At 48.9% G+C, this 5496-nt stretch overlaps 1 long non-coding RNA gene across 1 annotated transcript; it reads left to right on the plus strand.

Moving 5' to 3' along the window:
* Positions 1-206: 206 nt before the first annotated feature.
* LOC123589170 lies at positions 207-4555 on the plus strand. The gene is made up of 3 exons (XR_006708204.1): positions 207-357; positions 839-960; positions 4423-4555. It is a non-coding gene; the product is annotated as an uncharacterized LOC123589170 (long non-coding RNA).
* The last annotated feature ends 941 nt before the right edge of the window (positions 4556-5496 follow it).

A 5496-nucleotide genomic window follows, 5' to 3' on the forward strand; every position in this document is an offset into this window, starting at 1 on the left:
TACTGGCCTTGCTGGTAGAGAAGACCACTTCTCTCCCAGGGATTTCAAAGAAAGTTCTGGAACCAACATGAGCTACACATGCACTCCTGAAACAAAAACGGCTTTCTCACCTCCTGGAGTTCACACTGTGTAGTCCTCTCTCCGTGGACAGGACTGGTCTGTGTAACTAAGAGAATGTTGCTGAAATGAGGGAGTGTGACTTCAGAGTCCAGGTCATAAAGGACATTGTAGCCTCACCTTGTACATCTTAGCTCTCTCACTGTAGCCAAAGCCAGCCGCCATGTCAGCAGAATACTCCAACAGCCCTGTGGAGAACTGAGGCCTCCCTCCAACAGCCAGCACCAACATGGCAGCCATGTGAGTGAACTTCATGGAAGGGGCTCCTCCAGCCCCAGTCAAGCCTTCAGATGACAGCAGGCTGGGCTGGTCACCTGACTGCAATGTCATGAGAGACCGGGAGCCAGAATCACCCAGCTTAGCTCCTCCGGAATCCCTGAGCTACAGAGACCGTGTAGAACCTTTGTTCTTTTAAGTTTGAGGTAATAGATAATTAACACAAATGGTGACCTTATTTTTTGTAATGTTTATTTTTGAGAAAGAGAAAGAGAGAGAGAACGTGTGAACAGGGGAGGGGCAGACAGAGAGGGAGACACAGAATCTGAAGCAGGCCCGATGTGGGGCTCAAACTCATGAACCGTGAGATCATGACCTGAGCCCAAGTCAGACGTGTAACCAGCTGAGCCACCCAGACGCCCCTATTCTTTATTTTTAATGTGGCCCATATTCTATTTCTATTTGGGTGGCACTCTTCTGGAATCTTCTCTGCTTCTTTCGCCAGGACTGTTTCCTGAGTACCCTTCAGCTGAAGAGGAACTCCTCTTAGAAACTCAGCCTCGACCATCCTAGTTCATCTTGGGGCTGTATGAACGCCCTTGACTTCCAGAAAAGAAAAGCACAGAGGTAAAAATTGTAAAATATTGTCTCATTTTTGGCTTATCTCCCCATCACTCCCTTCTGTGGGAATGGAGACGCCCATGTGCTCTAGCACTTTCTCTCCTATCTGTCTCTCTCTCCCCTCTTGCTCTGCCCTTCAGTGACATCTCTTCTCTTCCACCTCTAGCGGCCCACATGTGTGTCCTCAGACACCCGGAGGGCGTTGGGAAGGGGGGAGACCTGGAAGGTGCAGCCAGGACCCTAGGGTAGAAGCCGCAGAAGGTGGGTTTCAGCTCCAAGAGAAAGAAATGCATGGCCTGTCACGGCCACAGCATGTGAGACAGGCCCCCTTGGGAGTCTGAGCAGAGGCCAAATGATCAGCACTGGGGTTACGGTGCAGCACAGGCTCTCAAACGCTCATCTGCACCAGAATCGCACAGGAAATACATTTAAAAGGTGGATTCCCAGGGATCCACGCCCCTAGAGGTTCTGAGTCATCAGCCCTGAGGTGGAGCCCCAAAGCCTGAGTTTTTACAAGGAGATCAAAGGAACACATTCTGAGAAGAGGAAATCCCTCCGCTGGCTGGGATCAACTCTAGTAGGCTATAGGGCTGGGTGCTAAATTGGTGTTTGTTGAATGGCTATATGCAACAACAAATAATGAATGACTTTGAAGACGTATTAATACTCCTCTGGCCTCCTCCCGTCTTGGGTGAGGCAGGCAGCAGCTCTCGGAAAGGAGACTTTACTTCAGCAACAACGCTCTGGAGTCCTCAGGGGCCTGAAAAACTTGCTATCTTCAACAATGTTATATTAAAAGTCTTGGCTAACTTGACCTTGAGACAGAATCCTTCCAGCCCAAGCATCCTTGACATTCTCAGACGAGCACTGGGTCTGAGTTAGTGAGAAGAAACAGGCTACTTTATCTCCATGGGTCATGTGAGAGTTATTCTGCTCAGGCCACCATAACAGAATACCACAGACCGGGCAGCTCGAACACCCAAAATTAGTTTTCTCACAGTGCTGGAGGCTGGAAGTCTGAGGTCAAGGTGTCGGCAGGTTGGTGTCTCCTGAGGCCTCTCTCCTTGGCATGTGGATGACTCTCTTCTCCCGTGTCCTCAGTGGTCTTCTGTCCATGTGTGTCTGTGACCTAATATCTTTTTTTTTTTTTTTTTTTAATTAAAAATATTTTTAATGTTATTTATTTTTGAGAGAGAGAGAGAGAGGCAGAGCATGAGCAGGGGAGGGGCAGACAGCTAGGGAGACACAGAATCCGAAGCAGGCTCCAGGCTCTGAGCTGTCAGCACAGAGCCCGACACAGGACTCGAACTCATGAACTGAGAGATCGTGACCTGAGCCAAAGTCAGACGCTCAACCAACTGAGCCACTCAGGTGCCCCTCTTCTTTTTTTTTTTTTTTTAAGTTTATTTATTTATTTTGAGAGAGAGAGCCCGAGCAGGGGGAGGGGCAGAGAGGGAGAGAGAGAGTAAGGGAGGGGCAGAGAGAAAGAGGGAGAGAAAGAATCCCAAGCAGGCTCTGTGCTGTTAGCGCACCATCTCACAACCGTGAGATTGTGACCTGAGCTGAAATCAAGAGCCCAATGCTCAACCAACTGAGCTACCCAGGCACCCGTCCTAATCTCTTCTTATAAGGACACTGACATATTGGTGAGGGTCAACCCTACTGACCTCATTTTAACTTAATTCCGTCTTTAAAGACCTCATCACCAACTACAGCCACATTCTGGGGGCCCAGAGGTTAGGACATCAACATACGAATTGGGAAGGGGGCCCAGTTCAGCCTGTGACCATTTGCAATCAGAAATTTCTGATTTCCAAAGAGTGGTGGGTCCCCATTTATTGGAATGGAGCCTATACCCCAAAACCCATGGAGGTCAGGGCTCCTGTGGACGCCCAGATCTCACAAAAAAAAAAAGTGAAGCAGAGTCATTTCTATATGTTCTGCATATGACATGGTCACAATGTTGGTGCCACTTCTGTGGCTAAGAGGTGGCACATAGGGTGGTTTCCTTAGTCACCACACAGAGAGGGCTCTGTCCTGCCTGCCCCATGGACACCCTTCCTGACATGACCCCCTGTCTGGGCACAGCCTCCCCCTCCCTGATCTTTCTCTTTTCTCACATTTGGGCTTGGGGGAGGTTGAGTCACTGAAGGAGCTTGAAAGAATGGCTCACAAAAGTGGTTTTATTTTAATAATTATCAGCCCCAGATGCTTCTCCCGTGAGGCTCCTCACTTGAGCTGTGATAAACACAGCAACCGGAAAGTCACTTTATTAAACCATAAACGTTTGCCACAAATCACAACTAAATTAGCCCTTGGTGGAAGATGCACAGAAGCCCAGCCTGCTGCTTTCATTCCGTGAGTTGGGGAAAGGTAAAAACACACTTGGAACACTGTCTCATTAGGCTATAAAAAATCCCCAATGCCTGCGGGTTTGGACGTGCGTGACATAAATGCACACGAGTGGGCACGTGTGTGTCGAGGATGTTGAGAGTGGAAGGGACAGGAGCAGAAGTTGCCCTTGCTGCCATCCCAGGCACACTGGTCCCCACCTCAGCCCACCTGTCTGTCAGTCCTGCTGCCGAGCAGAGGGCCACCAGCACTGGACTGGTCCCGCCCTGGGGGGGCCCCAGATCTCCCTCCACCTCAGTGATGCCCACATTGGAGCAACGACCATCCAGGGAGCCAACGCTGCAAAAACTAAGCCAGGAACCCCTCTCCCAACATGTTCTTGAGAATCCCTGCTTCTCTCTTGGACTCCTTTTTTTTAGCTGTAAAATGGAGGAAATGGGGTAAATCAGTGGTTTTCAAACCATACCCCATGGAACCCCAACAGAGACACATCAGAGACCCCGGTGATGATCCAGGGGCAGTCTGAGCAGGCAGGCTCCAAGTTCCCACTTCACTTCCACCCAAACAATTCTGTCTTTACCTGCTTTGTATGTGGTCCTGGAGGGGGTTTGTTTTAAAGGGGTCTGAAACCAAAAACTGTTCACAATACACTTGACTTAACGGCCTCTAGGGAGGTTTCTGGTTCTAGGCTTCGTGAGATTGTGATTCATTCATGTGATTCTGGGACCAGAACAGCCTCTTGGTGGGGAGGGTCTCTTCCCAAGCTGCTCATCAGTGGATGGTCACCTCCACAGCTGTCTGGTGGTGGGGTCTTGTGACTCTACCTGGTATCATAATTAACCCAGTGCTTGCTGCTTGTTACTATGACTGACTGCTCCTATGTCCCCCGGAGAGCCAATCAATCACCATGCTTTCCTGCTGAGCCCAGACTGGCGCTATTCATTCCATTGTTCCAGATAGCCCCACCAATTGATATGCAAAAGCATGCAAGATACAACCTGCTTGCCATGCTTTTCTCCTTCCCTTCCTGAAAGAAAAGCCCCTGAAAACATGGGGACGGGCTTTGTTGTGGCTTGTACGTGATGTTCTTCAAAGCATTTCCTTACCCATTCACAGGGAGCTTGGGGAAGATCTTCTGTATTTGTGGTGGCTCTTATCCAAGAAGGCCCCTCGCACACTGAACACAGCTGACCTGCGTAATCCCTGGGATGTTGTGGAAATGACAGCATGACTTCAGACACTAGATTAAGTAAGACCTTGTGGCTTCTGCCTTGTTTTTTTTTTTGGGTCACTCTCCCTGGAAGAAACCAGCCACCGTGTTGTGAGGTGGTACCCTGTGGGGAGGCCCGCATGCCACCAGCAGCCAACACTTGGCTTGCCAGCCACGCAAGCGAGCAGATCTTCCAGTCCCGGTCAAGCCTTCAGATGACGACAGCACCAAAAACCATCTTGACTGAACCTTGTTAGTGAGCACCCGGCTAAGCCGCGCTCCCATTCCTGACCCACAGAAATTGTGTGAGATGATAAATGTTTACTGTTTTATGCTGCCAAGACTCTGGGGGAATTTGTTATGCAGCCATGGGTGACTGTTACAGTATCTGAATCCACACGTGCCGGAGCAGAGTGGGGCACTCCAGTACAAAGAGAGGTACTATGGTGATGTCATAACTAATCACGGATTGTCACAGAGCTCTGTAAATAGAGGATAATTTGACCCCAAACAAGGTGGGATGTTAGTAAGGAAACGGAGTGGGAGTTTCTTTGACGTGGTTCTGACTCACCCAGTGATTCCTCACTCCGGTTTCCTTTTCCTGCCATCTCTGCTTGTGTAAGCACGTCTCGGACTGTATTTACAAATCAAAATCAGAAAGCCTCAGATCTCTCTCACCCTGAGAACTTATCATCTAAAATCACAACCAGGAGGCCTAAATAAAGAGAAAAGAAGGAACAAAAGGAAGAAAAAGGAACGTTTTGGTCTCCCACTGCCCTTTCTCTTTCTATTAAAATACTTGTCCATCACGGTTATGAATCTTGAACCCTAATGAGTCGCCAAGCACTGCTGGTGTTTATTGCTGTGATATGAGACCTTTTTGTGTTATTTGTTAGGACTGGAGCTAAGTCATAGATTTACTGCTTTCCTCGTGACCGGTCTTAAAACGCGTGATTTAAGCTGTCAGAATGCAAATAACT

The sequence above is a fragment of the Leopardus geoffroyi genome, chromosome E3 (genome assembly GCF_018350155.1).
Source record: "Leopardus geoffroyi isolate Oge1 chromosome E3, O.geoffroyi_Oge1_pat1.0, whole genome shotgun sequence".
Lineage (NCBI taxonomy): Eukaryota > Metazoa > Chordata > Mammalia > Carnivora > Felidae > Leopardus > Leopardus geoffroyi.